Here is a 20,856-nt window from a genome sequence, read left to right as displayed (position 1 = left end):
GGCATAATGGACAGTCTCTTACAATGCTGGTGGGAATAGCTGGTTCGGCAGTAAAATTTAAGACACGCAGACTCTGATCCAGCCGTTTCACTTCTAGGTGTGTATATGCTAAAGACAGTCATATAGAGAGAAGCAGATGTGTACAAAGGTGACCGTTGCAGCCTTGTTTATGATGGTTTCCTAAGTAACAAGTTGCAGAATATTATAAATAGCATGAAATGATTTCTATAAACTTTAGAAACATATAAAACAGTCCAATATGCTTATATGGAAGCACATGTAGTAAGACTCAAATACACAGATGAGGATACACAGTGACTTCAGGAGAATTGTCTCTTTTAGGAAATGGGACAGGGCCGGTGTGAGGATTTAACTATACCTGTAATGTTTTACTTCTCTTAAAAAATTTAAACAATATGGAAAAGTTTAGCAATTGTTAATTCTCTATGGTAGACACATGGGTATTTGTGTTACTATTCTCTGATTTTTGTATATTTGAAATAGTTCATAAGTGCATTCTTTTAAATCAAAAAGATAATGAATTTTTTCCTAATCTGGGCAAGAGTGTATTTTATGTTTCTGCATTTGTTACATGTGTATTGTTTTTTCCCCAAATATATGATCGAAGAAGCTTATGTGGGACTAGGCAGAAACGAGAGGGTGTAGTCTCAAAGGTACAGTCACCGACCGTGAAAGAGACATGAAAAGTCACCAGTGCAGTGTCTTGTGTACAGCTTGCCTGGGAGACGGCCACTAGCCCTCTGCTGATATGAGTCCAGCTGCAGGAGATTCACCGCCTCTTGCACACCTGACCATTCCATTACTGGGGACCTCTTCAAGGTCAGTTAGGGAGCTGGGCAGCTGTCGCTTTTTACTTTGCCACTTAGTAATAACATGGACACCTCTTTGCCCAGACCTTGGATGAGGAGCTTTTCGCCTCTCTCACCATCTTGCTTATTCTTCTTTAGATGCTCTGAGATAAGGTGGCATGGCACCCAAAGTTGAAATGAGTGCTGTGGATATGATCAGATAACATCAGAGCACAGGGACCCCATAATTCATGTGAACTGGATATTGTACCTTAATAAGTTTGCATAAGTTCTTTAAATAGCCACATCAATATCATTGCCTCATATTAGGTTAGTGATCAGTGACTACCTAACGGCCTCTCTTGTGCCCCCAAATCCTTTTCACATAAATTGCTGCCAAATTGCTACTCCCTCTGCAGCCATTCTGCATTTGTACAAGTGAATTTCCAAGATTGCTGCCGGGTTCTGCATCTATACTTGTTAAATTTTATCTTTTTGGCTTCGGCCATGCATTCCAGAATTGAGATCATTCTGAATTGTTGATTATCTAAGACATGTGCTCCCCCCACCAGGTTAGTGTCATCTGAATAATGGATCGACATATTTTTAAAAGGACAGGGCCAAGGACGATTCCTGTAGCAAGGCAGTGAAACTTTTCTTTGGATTGACACAGAAGCATTAATCAATAATCTCTGGTTGTAGCAGTTCAAGTGGCCATAAACTTGCCCCAAGTTATTATCATCCGATACTGTGGGAATGCAAGAGACAGAGTGGTTAGAAGGCTCAACATTATAAAGATGTGAATTCTCTCCAGATGAATCCATAAATTGAACGCGACTCAAGGCGAAATCGTGATAACCTTTTTCATAGCACTTGGTAAGCTGATTCTAAAATTTACTTGGGAGAGCAAAGGAAGAACCAGGGATACCCAAGATAACTTTGAGAAAAAGAACAAGGATGGGGGAATTGATCTAACAGAAATCAGGGCTTATTAAAAAGCTATAATGATTAAGGCAGTTTGGTATTGGCACAGAAAAAGAGATGAACGGAAAGGAGATCCTAAAAATAAAATCACAAATATATGGGAATTTGATATGCGACCAGGTGCATTGCAAGTCTGTTAAGAATGCATAGGCTATTTTAAAAATGGCACTGGGATACCTGGTAATCCATAATGGAAGAAAATTCTCTCTCTATTTCAAACCTGTACTAAAATAGATTCCAGGGTATTTGAAGACTAAAATGTAAAAAGAAAAACTTCAAAATATTGGGGGAAAGTGTAAAGAAATACCTTCATGACCCTGCAAGTAAGAAGGGCTTTTTAAACAAGATGCCAAAAGCATAAGCAAAATGAGAAATTTGATAGATTTGACTTTGTTAGAATTCAAAATATTCGTGTATCAAAATAAAGTTAAAAGTCAAGTTACAGGTTTGGAAAAGATGTTTGTAAAGCTCACAAAAGATAAATAATTAGTCACCGGAATATGAAAAAACCTCTGACAAATCAATATGAAAAATACAAATAATGTAACAGAAAAAGAAGCAAAGGCTAGGTCCAAGAATTTTCCAGAAAGGAAGTCTAAGTGAATACATGAGAAGATGCTCAACTTCATTAGTAAACACGCGGATGCAAATGAAAATCACAGGAAGATACACTTCTGACCCGTCGGACTGACAAAGTTTAGGAAATCTGTTATAGTATCAGTAAGAATGTGGAGCAAGGGGAACCGTCATACAGTGACGGTGAGTTCCATGGAGAGAAGGTTTGGAAATAGCTAGTAAAGCTGACTATGTCCATAGCTTGTGGATATAGTAATTTTATTTCCATGTGTGAATTCTAGAGAAACTCACATATGCAGTAGGAGACATTTGCATGAGTGTGGGTTGTAACATTGTTGGTGAGAATGATATAATTAGAAACAACCTGAATGACCATCAATAGAAGATGAATGAATATACTTGTAAAACATTCATTCAATGCTATAGTTTCTGGTGATGGAAATGACTGAACTAAATCTACATGTATAGCATGTATAAATCTCAAAAATACAATGCTGAGCAAAGAAAGCAAGTAGCAGAAGGATACAGATAGCCTGATGCTATTTACATAAAGTCTAAAAAAAAGTGCAAATGATACTATATTTCAACGGTGGTAAACTGTAGCCTGTGGGCCAAATCTGATGTAAAGAACGCCTATTTTTGTAAAGTTTTATTTGAACACAGCCACACTCGTTTCTTATCTCTGGCTGCTTCTGTGCTACAAAGGCAGAGGTGAATAGTTGAAACAGAGATAGTGTGGCCTACAAAGTCTGAAATCTTTACTATCTGGCCCCTGGTACATATGTGTATTGGTTAGGCTAACATATGACATCAGTGGCTTACATATGAGAAAAGTTTATTTTTTTCATTTGAATGGCTAGGTAAACTTTCCAGGGCTTCTGGGGTAGCTCAACAATCATCAGAGACCTAAGATCCTTCCCCGTGGGTTTTTTTTTTTGTCATCCTCAGTATGCCATGTCTAGCTCGTGATCCAAGGTGGCACCCAGTTCTCATCATCATATCCTGCTTCCGGCAAGTGTGATGGGGGCAACAGAGAAGGGTCACACAGGCACCTTCATTTTAAGCGTGTGACCTAGAAGCTATACACATCCATTGGAAAGAATTTGTTCACAGGGCCATGCCCACCTGCAAGAAAGCTAGGAAACAGACTTTAGTTACCTGGGCTATCATGTGCTGGCAAGAAAATTCTATTACCATGAAAATGAGAAGAATGGCTCTCGGGGGACAGCTAGATGCTTCTGCAACAGGCTCGTCTATGGTAAGGACAGGGAAAAGAATGAAGAACCTTGACTGGTTTGGGCAGGATGGTCACTTTTAGGCAAGAGGCAGTGGAGTCAGAGAGAGGGAAGGAAAAAAGCTGAAGCAAGAGATGCAAGACATAGTTTTATGCCTTAAGGTCTGAAGTCAAATCTACACACAAATTGCAGTTATTCATGTACATAAATACATATATTTAACTAGAAGAGAGTAGAATAATAAAAGGAAAATATCAAAGGTGAAATAGGAGAGACGTGAGTAGATGTCTCATAAGAAAGACAAGATACGCTAAACGAAATGCCAATGTAAAGCACCATGTGTTGGCACAGAATTTTATTGGACTAAGAAAGCTACAGTTAGCACAGGGTAGATTTTTGTATAGTCACTTTATTATGGGCATCTATTGATGCTGGCAATGGGAGCCAGTAGGTCAAGGGGTTTGGGACAGGCTAGAAACACATTGTTTACAGATATGCCTTGGTTATCTTGTGCTTTGAAATCCTGACAGTAAAGAGGGAACATTTCGGCAGGAGCTGGAAGAATCTCATAGCTGTGGGAAAACAGGCATTGCCTCTTAGAATACGTATGTGGCCAGCTGCAGAAGAAGGTGAGAACTATTCTCATTTGGGTCTTTTGTCTGACTGATATTAGGTGCCTAGTACAGAAGGAGATGAGTTGAAAGGGGCAGAGCCCCAGACTTTTAAAAGAGAACCTTCAGATTTAGGAACTGCCTTGCCCTGCTGGTGGGTACGTAGATTGTGTAACCATTCTGGAGAGCCATCTCACATTATTTAATTAAATTGAGACTGCTTTTTGCCCCACATGGCCCAGCACTCCCGGGCCCATATCCCAAAGACATACTTTCACAGGTTTTAGTGGCATGTGCAAGGATGCTCATGGCTCCATTGGCTGGTGGTGGTGGGGAGCGGGAGGGAGTTGGAGGTTACTGTCACCTGGGGAATGAGTAGCACAGTGTGACAGATGTTCACTGTGGACTGCTGTGTGGCGGTTAGAAACAGAGGACTGGATATGCATGTAGCCACGCAGGAGATCTTAAAAGCACAGTGCCGATTGAAAAGAGTTAAGGAGAATGACATCTACAGCACAATTACATTTATGTAAGTGAAAAACACATGCACGTGAAACCATAGTATGCGTTTTCCAGGAGCATATACACATTAAAATAGCAGCTTAGGAAGTGGGGAAAGAGGCTAACCTCAACATAGTGACTCTGTGGGAGTTCACTTACCTGCCTTCCCGTTTGGTCTCAGTACCTTGCATTCTTCTTGCCAAACTGATCTTAGATGCTCCAGCTTTGATCCTTACTGGACTTCGCATCTTTTGTTTTGCTTTCTCGGCATCTGACTGTGGTCATGCCCCAAACTCCGTTGTGCCGCACAGACTTGGCTTTGACATCTTGCTGTTGCTCTCTGGGTCTGTGACCACACTGCTCACCTTCTGGTCTTGCCTTCATTACTCCCAGCTCACTGCTGACAGCTTGTAGTGGCCTCGCTCTGCTACACGGCCATACAGGTCAACTGGTGTGTAGAAGATGAACCTGCTTGAACGTGTGCGATGGATCAGTGGTGGTCAAATAAAGTCATGCTTGCCTCCGTCTGTCGTCTCCCCGGACTATTTGTCTATCCTCCACCCTCTCTTCCCCCGGCTTGGAATTCGCGTTCCAGAGGACATGAAGCCTGTCTTTTGTTTTCTTCTAACTCTAACACAGAGAGGTTTTGCTTTTTATTTAATACCTTGACAAGTGCCGATACATTTTCCTATAAACTTGCTTTTACTTCAAAAGCGAAGAGCTAAGTAATTTCATATACATCAAATTACATATGAGTTACTGGGGAACAGGTGAGAAAACCTGGTACTCCAGGCCGCACACCCCGTGTCCCTCACGTCACGGGTACCATGCTCCATCGAACAGTCAGACAGCATTCAGGACGCTGATGACATCGATGAAAGGCTCCATGGCCAAGGGGTTACCTGGCCCAAGGGGTTACCACTATTGAGAATTAGAAGAAAATACTAGTCTCTGCCTTCTACCTGCCTGCAGCTGGGAATCGATCATTTGGAACCACTGGTCTCCATGGCTCTTGGCCAAGGATATTTTCTGTGTTTCTTGGACATGACACAGGGGAGGGCTGTGTATGCACAGGCGTATGGGATGGGCGGATGGGTGATGGTGAGTGCAGTCCATAAATTCGAGGACCAACAGAATGCCTGGCCACGTGTGTCCCTGGCACCAATCAGGCCTCCAGCCTGTGTGACCTGGCCAGGATGTGCAGGGTTTGGTGCCACGCATAGCACAACACAGAGAGTGGTAAGGACTTACTTCAGTGCTTGATGACAATCTGCTGTCTGTTCTCTAGGGGAGAAAATCAGGCTGCTGGAAAACAGTGGTACTACTACCAGAAAACCATAAGAATAAGAACTGGCTTGGCGACGGTGGTGGCAATCAGTAGGTGTCCGGAGGCTAATTAAAATGCCAGAGCCTAGGACTGGGGGCTGCTCTGACTCAGCCCTGGCGATCGCCCCACATGGCACGGTGGCTTTGCTAAAGCGTCAGTTAGCTCAGCCATGAGCAAGAAGTGAGCTGAAATGACTCCATCTACACAATACCTCATTTTCTCAACCCAAGGAATTTTGACAAGAGAAATCTGACGAAAGAATTTGGGACCCTTTTCGATGCAAGAAACAGAGTGGGGACTCTGTTTTGGATGTAAATATAAGTTTGCTAACGCTTTGTGGCTTCTGTGAAAAATAGGTCACTATGTTGAAATCAAGATTACTCTGGAAAATCTAGACCGTGTGGGGATTAGGGTATTATAAAACAGTTGATATAAGATGTTTTGGGATAGAGTGGTAATAACATATCAATAAAATGCCAGCCATAGACCAATGGTCTGCTGTTTGGTGAGTTTAATTAAACAATGGATCTTTTTGATGTTGCTGAATCTTTCAGTAGAAGCAGCCTAGGGAAGATGTGCCGAGAAGGTATGTTTTGATCCCGGTGGGAGAGATAAATTAAATCTAAGGGACAGGAACGTTAAAGCATTGTAATGAGGAGGTGGTTGAGGGTAATGATTATGAGAACAAGCTGTCTGGGTTCATATCTAGACTTCAGCACTTAATCGTGTCATCTTGGACAAATTGTTCAACTTCTTCTAGTTTTCTTCTCTATAACAGAGATTTTATTAGTACCTTCTCATAGGGTTGTGGAAAATATTAGATGAGATAATTTATAAAAGGTGTATTGCACAGTGGCTAGAACATAGAAAGGGCTACCTAAAATTCGCTATTTTAATCATTAGTCTCTCACCCTCTCATTAAATATCTTAACGAAGTAGGTACTTGGTTTTCTTTTTATCCATTTGGACTCCTGGATGTGTAGAACTCCAAACTCAACAAGGACGAATTATGGTCTACGATAATTGACTGAGAGTAAATGGTAATGAAGTCATATGACCAAAGCTGTCAGCTGCACTTGAAACTCAATTTTATTAAATTAGAATTAAAAGGAGCAGAGGGTTAAGTCCACGTCGTAGGTTTGGTGGGGTTGAAGCGGAGGCCCTGGTGTGGTGACAGCCCTTATCGTTGGTGACATCTCTATTTTACCTCTAGCTCTATTCTCATCTATTCCCATTCATGCAAAGAATGTCCGTCCTGGCTTTTTTTTTTTTTTTTTTACGAGAGAACAGACTCACTTTATTTCCTTTCAATACGTTTAAATCCTCGAAGGGTATAGCATTACACGGATTCTGTGTCCAATGGCCTTAGCAGGAAGATGGCTTCAGAATTTGGCACGAACCATGCCACAGTTTCCATGAGCACGAGTCACCTTTCCCCAGATTACCCTGGTTTTGTTCCGTTTGCCACCAGGAGTCACTGTGTTGTTCTTTGCCTTGTACACGTAAGCACATCTCTTGCCTAGCTAAAACTCAGTCTCATCTCGAGCATAAACACCTTTCGTTTTAAGAAGAGCTGTGTGTTCCCTCTGGTTCCAGAGATCCCTCTTATAGCCAGCAAAAATGGCCATGGGCCATAGCCGTCCAGACCTGTTTGTTGTTTTAACAGTCCTGTTCTCTGCAGGCCCCAGTTTTTGTCTGTCCTGGCTTTGGCATAGCTTGCTGCTGAGCCTTGGCAAGGCTTGCTACTGAGCCGGTAGAGCATGATGTCAGCACATCCATTAGAAAGGGCTTTTGGTGTTACGAAGCAGGCTTCTTGCCTGAAGACTGCCTGACACATGGTGTGGGGTCCACAGACGGACCATCTTGGGTCTCCCATTGACCTCACCCTGTATTGGGACACACAGGGTAAATGACGCCTGCTGCTACCCTGTCCCACTGGGACAGGATGGAGACACACGGGCCCCCACATGCAGCTCATGCCCAAGGCGTGGTGGCAGATTATGGGAAGCCCAGAGTCCTTTACTGAGCTGGGGGAGAGTTCACCCCAAATCAGTGCCATTCTGGCTTCCTAATCTCATACAATCAAGTGAAAGACTTGCCACACCTGTCAGCAGGAGCGATCCCCTTGTCAGCCCTCCCTCTTGGGAGGCTCTTGGAACTGGGCCTGGTTACACGACAGCTGTAAGCCTGAGTCCCAGACGTGGAGTTCCACTCCAGTGAGGAGCAGAGCCCGTGTGGGTCTTGGTTCTGGCTCAGGGTGTCCTGGCCCGACTACTCCTTGGCACTAGGCATGTACTTAGGAACTTTTGAGGAAGTCACTCCAAAGTGGGGGCTTTCTCAGGCTTGGGTCCTGAAGCGAGGGTCTCTCCTCGCCCAGGACTATGCAAGGCACTGCCCGCTACAGCGGGCAGGATCTGGCAGCGATGCACCGGAAGTCAGAGACCTGGTTCCAGTCTTCGCTCTGCTGACAAGCAACTTCGTGACCATGAACAAGCTACTCTAAGTCTCTGCAGGGCCGACTTCATGTGTGTGTGACTAATGCGGTGGCACAGAGCCCTCTGATCAGAAGGGGGCCTGTGCTTGGAGTTTAATGCTCTGAGGCTACTCTCTTGAAATTCTTAGGAATTTTCTCTTCGAATAAGTGTTTTATAGGTGAAGTCCCTGGGACAGTGGAGTGTGTAAGCTGGGGCCAGGAGCCTTGCTCATGCACGGCCCCATCTCTTGCTGCATCCTCACCTCCCTTCCTCACAGGCAGGTTCTCAGCTGCCTCTCCAGCCCAGTGACCTTTGCTGCCCTCTGCTCCTGGTAGGGGCCTGAGTGAGGGCGCAGTGAGAATTGGCATTGCCGTGGATACCCCCACACAATGGGAGGGTGTGTGTCCATCCAGAGACTGACTCATGCCCAAGGGAGCATGACATTAAATAGCACATAAAAATATCAGGACAGCTGAGAAAGAGACTGCCGAAGGAGACTGCTTTTTGAACACGGGGTCCTATGTTTTCATTCTGCACTGGACCCTGCAAATTATGTAGCTTGTCTGCGTCTCTGAACCCCAGCTTTTTCCTTTGTGAGAAAGTAGAGTTTGCATGAAATGATCATTGAGGTACCTTTCAGGGCTCGTGTTCCAGGATTCGTCTCTTTTGCTGAAGGGACATCTGTGGCCAATCACATTTCCCCAAAGGTAGTCTGTAGAGATGAACCAGCCAGACCATGATTCCCAGGGCTCAGAGGCCTCTACTGTTTTTTGGAGTTTTTTTTCTCTGTGTCAAAGAAAAATTGCACCAAAAAGAGTGAGACATGCCAGGAAGACTTTATTCATGACTATGGCAATAGGGGAGAGAGATTGAACTCAGCTCTTGAACCAAAAGGCAGGAGAATTTTTAATCACTGGGGTGAACTAGTGAAAAAGAACTGGAGGACGTTAGGGGCAGGTTGGCTGATGTAACTGGGACATTTGTGTTTGCTTATTGTCATTCATGAAAGTTAGGCTCCTATGTTCCCACGGAGACGGGGAGACAGGGCTACTTCTTTCCTTCTTTCCTTTGATGAGCACATTTCAAAAGGATGGCCGGAGAAAGACATTCCTGGGTTGCAGAAGTGGCATGGGAGAAGACTCACATCTCAAAGGGGCAGAGAAAGAATTTGCAAGGGCAAGTTTTCTAGAGTAACTGCTCTCAGAGAAGGGAGGTGGGGGCTACGTGCGGGGAGAATCCCGTCTGAGGGCATGTGAAGGCCTCTCCATCAGGTGCTGCTGGAGGTCAGAGCTGTATGGAGCACTGTCACAGCATCTTTTGGGCAATGGCATTTCTCAGTGCACTGTACAGAAGCACATGCTGCGCTTCTGTAGAGAGAGAGTGCCAGGCTCCATGTCCCACGGCATGCCAGTGGCTTCACTCCTGGCCCAGGTCCTCCATGGGCAGTAATGTGGTTCTTGTATCTGCCTTTGTTTCTCCCAGACCATCTATCTACCCTCTACCCTCAGTCCATTGGTCTCTCTGTTACCGTTTTTGCATCCTGAGCCCCCAGCTCCGGGCCGCTCTCTCTCCCCCACATTCCTCTCAAGAGGTTTGGCATCAGCAAGCTTTCATAAGTATTTATTGCAGGGATAAGAGCCCGCTGCCCCTGATGGGTCCTTGGCTGCCAGGAGCTGATGTCTGGAGGAGGCAGTTTGTATGCTAATTCTGCTGATTGCCTGCATCTTCTGAGGATTCTGCTTTAGCCTTTCTATCTGCCCCTGGAGAGAGACCCAGGAGCCGTTACCCATCTGCCCTCTTCCTTTTCCTCCCCTTCTGCCGCCAGCCATCCACCCAGTCTTCCCAGAGAGACCCATAAAATTTGATTCAACTCATTATGTCCCAGGCAAAGCCTGATCCTTCATTTTGAGAATAATAACCAAATATCCAGATTCAATTGTGTTGTCCGAGGCTGAGTTGGGGAGACCGATGGAGGGGCCTGGTCCGAGCTGCCTGGGGGGGCAGCACTTGACGCTGATGCTGGGGGAGATGCGAAGGTGCGAAGGGAGAGCTCAGGCTCCCAGGGACCATTCTTTTCTTTGCGGGGTGGGAGGCAAAGCCTTGGTTTTGAGTCCAGGGTTCATCCCGAGTTGTCCCGTCAGAGAATCGGGAGGGTGTTCTCAGTGTGTTCAGAACCTAGCCATGGTGATTGGGCTCAGGGCCCTTGTAGGATCAGGTGCTTAATTTTACGGGAGTCTGTTAGATGCAGCCTTGCTGGTTCATCCTAATCCAGTGGTTCATGACCTAAGGGAGCATTGTCACTGCTTGGGGAGCCTAAAAAGTACAGCTGCGTGGGTCATAGTCCCTAAGATTTGGATTTAGTGGGTCCAGAGTGTGACCTCAGCATTGAGCTTTTTAAAGGTGAATCTATCGTGTACCCAAGGCCGAGGCTGTGAACCACTCCCCCAGCCCAGGTCCTAACAGACCGAGGCATGAACCTGAAAGCTCGCTCATTAACAAAGTGAGAAAGAGAATCGCCAAGGGGGCGAGCCATTCCATTGTCCGTGAGTTCTCTCCCTGGTCAACAAGTCAACACGGAGAGCCAGACTGCCCCCAGGAAGAAGCATGGCATTCCTAGGGAGAGGCGGGCTCTGTGTCACATGGGGCTTGGTTTATGTCCCGGTTCCTCTGCTTTAGGCTGTGTAGCAGGGAGCAAGTTACTTAACCTTCCCAAGCTTTACCTTCATCATCCCCGAGAATGTAAAATGGGGATAATACTAGCTACCCCCAAAGAGTTGTTGTGAGGATTCAGGGAGCTGGAGTGTAATATAAAGAAGTTCGTAGAGTGTGTTTATAGTGATTCAGCGTCTCATTAAAAGGTAGTTATTATTATCCTAATAAAACCTGATGTCTTGGAGCTCGGATGTCCTGGTGCTCAACTTTCCTCTGTGGGGTGATAAGAATAATGCATTTACGATTTGCTGAGCACAATCCTCAACCCTTTACCTGCATTATCTGAGCACAGAGAGGTTATGTAACAAGCCCAAGGACCATGAGCGGTGGGGGCGGGATTGAAAGCTAGTCCCTCACAGCCACACTCTATAGCATCTCCAGCTACCCAGGTCTTCCCACCACGTGGACCAGCACACCTGGGCCTGGTCAGAGCCCGTCTCTCCTGGTCAGTGCTGGCAGAAGCCTAGATGGAGGGATGTGTTCACAGAAACGAGATCCTGCCTGGAGAATCCACAGAAGGGAGCATGGCTTTGTTATGGTAGCATCGTGCCAAGCCATTGATTAGGTTACAGTCTTCATTAGCTGCATGGCTGTCCTGAGGATTGCTCTGGTCACCTTGATCAGACCGGGCTGTTTCCTAGTCTCTAAGCTATTGTTCAGGCCACAGACACTTACGCTGATGGTTAGGCTCATTTACATTAGGCCAGTCTTCATGTGGCAAACTGACTTAGTGGATTTTTGACACTGATATTTTAAATGCTAATAATTGGGACCACCCTGAAGTGTTCATTTTTGGGCACCTCTAATGCTAACTATCTGTAAAGTACTCAGAGATAGCTGCGCACACATCTCACCTTGTTGATACTGAAGTGTTTTAAAGTAAATGACCTCATAGACAACGTAGCATTCTTCTCAGAGAAGGATCTTTTCCTTGAACTTGTTCCCAAGTACTGTGACAGACATATGTACAGACAGCCATCTTCCTGCACAAGAATGTGGATAAACGAGATTCCTGCAGGAAGGCTCTGTGCCATTCGCTTTATCGGAATTGCACCGAGTCGTTTTCCTGTTCATGGGCCAGTTCACATTATTGATACGAATTTGGTTCTACCAGAGCTGGTGGTGGGGATCAGGAGGATTCTCCATGCCAGCCCCCAGCCCTTTCTTCAGATCTGCCCTCCCTGCTGTTCAGGGCCGTTTGCAGAAGGGGGTGGGCGAGAAACAAGGCCGGAGGAGGCCTCTGCTGAGATGGCAGGCACTCGGTGTGGAATTAAAGAGACCGTGAGGAGAACTGAGATGCCCTCGCCCCTCCCAGCCCTGACCTCGCCCCCTTTCCATGGCTTCCCACCCTTGGCTTTATCACTATATCTGCCAGCAGAGATATCTCTTAACATATCTTTTAACTGAACACTTTCTTCCTCAAAAGAGGTTTCTATGACTTAATGGAAGAGAGAAAGCAGAGTTACTGGACCTGCCAGTCATAACCTGGGGCACCCGGGACGCGGCCTGGCGTTCTCTCTTTACTTGACCTCTTTTCTTCTGTGGTTCTCTCTCTTGCCTTCACCTGTCTTAGGTCTTCCTAGCATTTCACTCCCAGCCACTGAGAGCTGAAGGCCAGCCCTGCGTCCAGGGCTCATCTGCACGCAGGACAGAAGGAGGACCAAGTACTATTTATATCGATCCCGTCAGGCACCAGGCACTGCTGAAAGCTCACTTGTGCATTCTGTCGTTCCCTATCCTCGTTATAGGTGAGAACACCAAAGATCTGAGAAGTCTAAACAGTTCCCTAAGGCAAACAGCTATTCTTGGGAGAGCCTGTATTCAAATCCAGGTCTTCGGGCTCTAAAACTAGTGCTCTTTTCCATGACGCCCCATGGCCTCTGCGTCCTGGCTACCAGTGGTAAACATTAAATGGTCCTGAACAAGTGTCTTCTGGTCTGCCTCTCCCTTCAGTCAGTCCATCCACCAGGGCCAGCCTCATGGCCCACCATCCCTGTTCAGGTCCTTTTCTCTCGTGGCCCAAGAAGTAGAGATCCAGTAAAGGAAGTATGGGGGAAGCTTACTGTCCATCAGACCTGGGGACTCTGGCTCAGATACTCAGGGCCGGGGTGTAATTGGCTGGGAACCTGGTAGCACCCGCTCCAAGCCAGCGTGGTTTCCTGTCTGTCGCTTCTAGCTTTGCAGGGACTTCTCGGAACTCTAAGTAACAAATGACGGCACATTAGGAACTGAAGTAACATAGCAACTGCAAATGTTATCAGTCGGGTGACCCTCCGAGGCTGGCTGCCATTCTGGGGGCGATTACCATTTATCCAAGTAAATACCAAGTCCTCGAGATGGTGGTTTGTGCAGCAGGAGATGAAGAAGCTCAATTATTCCCACTGAACAGTGCCCAAAGCAGTGAAGGTTGGAGAATTTTTACTCCGATATTAAAAATTAAGGTGTTTATTTGAGTGTGTGTGTGTGTTCATGTCTAGTGGGCAGCGCTGACTTTGTTCTTCTGCGGAGCAGCTGGTGTAGCAGGATTAGCACGAAACTGAGAGCAGGACCTTGGGTTTTAATTCTGGTTCAACCATGAGTAAGCTGTGTGACCTTGAACAAATAACTGACCCTCTCTGGGCTGTAGTGAGAGGATTCAAGTTAAGAATGAAGGATGGCATATTAGTCTGCTAAGACTTTCCTAACAAAATACCACACACCGGGTGGCTTAAACAACACGATTTTGATTTTTCACAGTGCTGGAGGTTAGAAGTCCAAAGTCAAGGTTTGGTCTTTCCTGAGGCCTCTCTTCTTGAAGATGGCTGCTGTATCACTTTATCCTCGGACGGCCTTTCCTCTGTGTGTGCATCCCTGGCTTTTCTTCCTTTTTTTTTTTATTGGGACACCGTTTATATTGGATTATTGGACCATGTTGGACCTCCTTTGATCTTAGTTACCTCCTTAAAAGCCCTGTCTCCAAACACAGCCACATTGGGAGTATGGATTTCAACACACGAATTTGGGGAGAGACACAATCCAGTCCATGATGGATGGTTAATGACAAAGACTTCACATCTCTTTTCTGAGGACCGGCAAGGCTCCCTTTGGCTTACTTCAGGAAACTGAAACAGGAACCAAAGCGTTTTATTTTGTCCTTTCAAGGGCTTAGCTCATCGGAAAGCACCCACCTCTGTTCTCCTGAGCTGGGACCCCACTCAGAGGCTGGGAGCCAGCAGCCTCAGCAGGCTGTAGGACACCTCTCCGGGGTGACTCTTGCTCTGTGCTTGTCAGCCTGCCCAGACGCCTCCCCAGAGTTCTCCGCTGCCCTCTCCTGCTTGGGTGAGAGCACTTATTGTCATCGTCACGTGTATCTGACACAGACACTCAGAGCCCAGCCTCCCAGGTCACTCTCTAGCTGGAAGATTTCTACCTTGGTGACCCCTTGTCTGGGCAGGGCGTTGTCAGGAATACCTTTGGTGGACAGGTGTTAAAACTCAGATTTGACCAGAAAGGGCCAGGATCGAGGATCTCCCTTCATCTCAGACACCGGGACGGCAGGAAGATCTCATTAACACCTTACCACAAAGGGGGAAAATAGTGTTTCAGCGTGTTCCCTTTGTATCTTCAAGCGGTGATAAGGTGCCACCAAAGTGCCAGTCTGAGCTGTGTTCAAATGAAGGATCATTCTGATAAGATGGAGAGGAGAGATGCTCGGGGGAGGGGACGTCAGTTTAAGGTTATTAAACAGGAAATGCCTGGCCGCTGAGGATCAAGGGGAAATTACATATTCTGTCACATTTGCTTATTGAATCCCAGTTCTATTGAAGCTCAAAAGGGGGAAAAGGAGGACGCCACCCCTATCAGCCTCCTTGTAGCTCTTATTAGATTTCACAGCCTTTCAATATTAAAATGCTAGTGCCGGTGGCAAAATTCCTTGTCAGTTTTTAATATCAGTAAGGGATTGTGGTATTAGGCTTAAGAGGGCTGGAGGTGGGGGCGGTGAGCGGGTGCAGACAGTCCACAGGGTCCCCCGTGCCCACGGCCACAGCCATCTGCTTCTCAGAGCCCGTTGCCGGTCCAGTAGCTTCCGTCCAAATGCTTAGTGAGAACTGTTGATATGGAGGCGACCATCTCAGGGGACCACCTGCCCCTCTGAGCTTTGCAGGTTAGAGCCACTGACCTGCATACTCAGGTGTAGCCTCCTCACAGACTGTCGTCAGGTGTTGTATTAACTGCTGTGACAAAGGACCACAGACTGAGCGGCATCGATGACAGAAATGTGCCATCTCACAGTTCCGGAGGCTGGACATCCAAAATCAAGGCGTTGGCAGGGCCAGGCTCCCTCTAAACCCCATAGGGGAGAATCTTTCTTTGCCTCTTCCAGATTCTGGTTGTTGTCAGCATCCCTCGGCTTAAAGAGACATCGCTCCAATCTCTCTTCCATCATCACATGACTGTTTTCTCTCCATGTGTCTCTCTCTCCTCTTCTTATGAGGACACTGGTCATATTGGACCAAGGATCGCCCGACTCGAGTATGACCTCATCTTAACTCGTTATATTTGCAATGGCCCTATTTTCAAATAGTGTCTCATTCTGAGGTCATCGGCGTTGGGACTTCAACATATCTTCTTTGGGGATACGATTCAATCCATAACAGGTTCCCCCAAAACCAACCCTGAGACAAGTATTTAGGTGTCAGTCGTTTGCTTGGGACGTGGTCCCAGGATGCATGGTGAGGGAGAGGGGACGATGCAGAGTGACTTGGTGAGTGGTTCATCATTGTGGGCATCTGGGGCTCGATCTTTCTGAAGCCTCCTGAGAGGCCATGGCGACATGCCTTAGAATTGTATGCCCGAGGGCGAGGAGCGGGGTGTTTACCCCTCAGATGCGGGTCCCTCAGGACACATGCACTCCCGGTCCTTCCACCTGCCTCAGGAGCTGCACAGGCTCCTGCCGCTGGAGGGGCATCTCCACGGGAGGTGCAGGAAGCCACGCCATCCAGGAGAACTGGCTCCAGGGACCCCGGGGAGGTCAAAGGGTCGCGGGCAGGGAAGGCACTGGCAGGGGCTGCTCACCCGGACCAAAGGCGTCTGGGCCAGAGGTTTAGAGATTTAAGCACGTCAGCATGATGTGGCTTTCTGTCCTGCTGGCAGCAGTGGACTCTTTTCCTATTCATTGTGACTGAGCTTTTGTGTCACCATGGACCAGGCTTGTTCCTCTGGAGCTGAGTTTCTACCTGATCTCCTGACAGGTATCCTGGTTCTTCTAGGCTGGGGATCCTGCCTGAACTCCTGCTTCGCCTTTCTGGGAGGAGACAATTGTCCTGTCCCCGAGCCTGACCCCGGTGTCAGGTAGAACGACTGTCCAACTCTGGTCCAGCTCAGCTCCAGGACAGGGTGGCCTCTCGGACAGTTGCCGCCACCAGGTCTACCTCCCACCTTCCTCTAATGTCCTTTCTCCCTTGGAGTCACTGTCTCTGCCCTCAACACACACGACATTCATCTCTTCTCTCCCGGAGCCATCACTTGGTGAGCTCAGTCATTTAAAGATTTGAGGAGAATAAGGTACTAAAATCGAAGAGGAGGCTCTAAGCCAAATAGTTGTAGGAATCACCCTAGGAGAGAGGAGAAGCCCTTCTGGGCAAAAGGCTCGCAGACAAGCCCACCCAAGAGCAGGGCCTGGCCTAGACCACTGACTGCCTCCTGCCCACCTGCTGTGCCTTGGGCCCCTCTCCATTGCCCTGATGGCCATGACGTATGTGTATAGCCCTCGCTTCAAGGTCTTGACTGTCCTGCCCTCTGGGTACTGGGTACTGGGTACCGGGCTTCTCCCCAGAGTTGTATTTCTACTGCTAGATTCAGTTCTGGTCTGTTCACATACAATACACTCCACAGTGCGTCAGCACGTTCTGTGTTAAAGCTTGAACGAAGCCAAGAGGTCTTCATAAATAGTCGGGCACCGGCAGAGGGGCATATGGCTCACATCTTTAGCCATCTTCGAGGTTCTACAAGGGGAGGACAGAGGGAAAGGAACGAAACATAACCCCCCAGTGAGCGGGCCGACCATGGGAAGCACCGGGAAGTGCCAGGAATTTGGAGCCCTGGCCTCCAGTCTTGCATCTGTAAAGTTGTTTTGATTTTTATTTTTAAAAATCTCCTTGTGCCTCAATTTCTTCTTCAGCCCGGTGAGGATAATGACCCACTAAAAGGCTCACCATCTCCCAGCTTTGCAGCGACAGTAGAATGAGATACCCTCTCTCCTTGGGAAAGGGGCCCTTCCCTGACGTGCTCATGTAAAGCAAAGTTATTGCACAGTGGATGTTGGGATAGACAATGAATTGACCTAATTTGGAAGCAGGTTGTGGCAGGTAAGTGATGCAGATGGTGTGACATGTCTACATTGAAAATATGAGCTTTCCAGACAGGCCGTGGGGGTCTGGGCAAGATCGCGGGGAGGAGGATCTGCCTTCTACTGGCGGTGGCCTGTCTGTCAATTTTGTCGACTGCCTGCCTTTCCCGAACACTCTGCTCTACCTCCCACCTCTGCCCTGGGGAGGGCCCCAGGCTCCCCCGCCCCTCGCAGGGAAATATACACACGGCACATGATCGTTCTTTTCTTTCCATCCTCAGCAAAGCCACAGCCTCCATCTTCAGAACAGTCTCTGTGTGCTCAACACTGAATCCGATGTCTGGGGCCGAGGGAGGGTCCTTTGGGGAATGTGAGAGTGAGCAGGGATGCAGGAGTGAGCAGGGATGGTCCAGTACTGATCCTTTGTTTCCTGTCTGAGAAATGGGAAGAATCATGTGGAGACCAGTCTGCGATGACCTTATCACTTCATGCAGTCACATTTTTCAGTGACAGTAGAGGCTCATCCATCTGAGGTAGTTCGGATTGATTTAAATGATTTGCACCAAGGCTCTTTTTGATACCGAATTTTTGCTTTAGCGTCAGCTTGAAGCACTATGCTTTGGGGACAGATGTGAAACACCGTCCCTCCCTGTTTCTTGTTGGACAGATTGCTCACATCTGAGTGGGGCTAGGTGAAGGGTTGGGCGGATCTTGCCGACTTGGTGCCATCTCGGAGAGCTTCTTCGTGGAATTTGCACCTACAGCTTTAGCTTCCTGGGAAGGTCTGACCTCCCTGGGCTGGGCAAGTCAGCTGTGGCCCCTGTGAAGGTCATTCATGAGCATGTCTGAATTCCCGCTAGCTGTGAACTCCTCAGGGCCCGGACCTGTCCTTCTTTGTGTCCCTGAAATTCTTGCACATTAAATGAGTCAAATGCTACCTTGTGACCGTGGAAACTGGAGGCCCCATTGAGAACCCGGGTTGGGGGGGCGGGATGGCTGGCTGACATCTGAGCAGCTGTCTCCCAGGAGCAGCCTCATGAGGCTGTTCTCATTAGCGAGAGGCCCTGGGGGAGAGGCCGGGAGTGAGTGGGTGTGTGTGCACTGGGGAGAGCTCTGCCATTAACCTGCCAGCAGCCCTTCCCCAACCCCCAACCCCCACCCCACACCCCCAGCATTCTTTGCTTTTGCTTCTGGCTGTGTTTGCACATGGTGGCTTTTCAGGACCCTGGAGAATTCCTAACTCTGAACCCCAGTGTTCTTTGAACCTACATAGCTCCTAGTCCAGAAAGCTGCGCTTCCCCTGCTCAGTGACATTTTCAGGTCCACTTCTTGGCTTGTGCCTTTTTTTGCACAAGGGACGGAGAAAGAGCTGAAAAGTTCTGTTTGGCTTTGGTGGCGGGTTCTCCTCGTTCTTAGAGCTCTACTGGGTCTTAGCTGCAGTTGACATTTAGCTCCTGGTCTTTAGGCCGAAGGACTTTTTTGCCAGAAAGGTGAGAAGTTTTTAAAAACTGGCTCTCCATCCTACCCATGAGGTACAACTCTTGCCAGGAATCCAGCATTCAGGACCTTGCGGGAATGAGGTCTCTAACATGGAGCTGCTTCTTGGAGCCAACTCAGTGCTCGGGTCCCTCCCTTTGCATCCATGCAGCCAGCTCTCAGATGTGTCTCTTCCCAGCATGAGACAGCCAGAGTGACAGGTTAGCTTCTGCCGTGGCTCTCGGAGCCCGCGCCAGTGCCCACTGATAGCACCTACGCCAGCTGTCAGGGTAAAACATGCTCGCTTCTTCCTCCCGATGCTCCGATTTTCTATTTAAATTTGTCTGCCATTAAGATAATAAGACATCATTCCTTTGTTGAAAGCCACATAAAACTAATTTAGGCATAGAAGCAATACGGGGACACATAATGAGCAAGGTAAAGAGAAAATATAAATGAAAGTGGAGGTCTCAGGTGGGAGACACCCCACCTGAGCTTTTGGACTGGCGTTTTTAGCGTCATTATTGCTATGGTCTTAGCTTCAAAGTGTTAAGTAATAAACCCTACGCCTCCACATTCCTCCTTGGGAGATTTTTGTTAACCGAAAAGACAGGTCTCAGCTCTTTCATTGGGGCCTGCATCTCTTGATCTCCGGCTGTAGCTGCAGTGGCCGGACAGGCGGGGTAAATGGTGTGCACACCCCACGGGGCCTGTACCTGGGACCGATGGCTGTGGAAGCACCAGGCTTCTCACTAAGTACCCGTGACTTTGCACAATCACTGCCCAGGCTCCACTCAAGGTCCCTCAAGGTCCTTTGAGCAACAGAATGAATGACGTCCAAAAGACTCCGAAAGTGTTTTTGTTTTGAAAACAGCTTTGTTCGTCATCACTTGGAGAATAGCATTTTGAATGTTCAGAATATACACGGGCAGATTGTTCTTGCTGGGACCCAAGAGGCACAGAAGAGCTGGAAGAATGGTCCCCACTCAAGATCTGGACTTGGATTTCCTTCTTTTTTAGTACAGGCATCAAATCATGCAAGAGTCAGGTTCAAATCCAGACCCCCACCTCCGTGCATGAGCTTGATACATGATTGAACCTTTCTAAGCCTTAGTCTCCTCTCCTGTAAAAAACATGAGGATAATAATAACAGGTTGTTATAAAGATGAAAAGGGATTATGTTTGAAAAAATACGTTCTACTGTGCTTAGCACATGGAAAGCTTTCAATAAAATGTTTGCTCTTATAATTACTGCGCTACTAGTATAAACTGAAGCAACTTCTTATATCTCTGCTTCTGTAAAATGAGGATAGCAATACCTGCCTTATAGAGTTGTTTGTATTATACGAACTAATGAGGTGAAATAAGGCATGAAATGAAATAAATGATAAAATATCTGAAGTATCAGCCTTCACCAGTCGAATGGTGTAGCTTGCTCGAAAGAGTTGGCATTAGCCAGCCCATAAATTATTGGAATGAAATAGAAACGTACCATTTAATCAAGCCTCTTAAACATTTTCCTGCAAAAACACAATTCTTATCAATAGAACTACTAGTTCTTAATTATGAACTAAAACAAGGGGAAACAATATAGGACAATATTAAGAGAAATAAAAATGTCTGCCTTCAAATTAAGTACTTTTTTATTTCATCTTCTTGGGCCATTAATTACCACTTTCACCTCATTGTGGTCTGCTTACTCAACTACAAGGAGAACACTTCATTTTCTTTGGGTGGTTCAAGTGTTAAAAATGCCCTTATTCTGGTGGATAGTTTTTCAGAAAATCACTTCTAACTCTTCTCCTGCTGATCCTCTAATAACC

This window comes from Pteropus alecto, unplaced genomic scaffold, assembly GCF_000325575.1.
Source record: "Pteropus alecto unplaced genomic scaffold, ASM32557v1 scaffold22, whole genome shotgun sequence".
Lineage (NCBI taxonomy): Eukaryota > Metazoa > Chordata > Mammalia > Chiroptera > Pteropodidae > Pteropus > Pteropus alecto.
Note: the sequence above shows the minus strand (reverse complement) of the source record.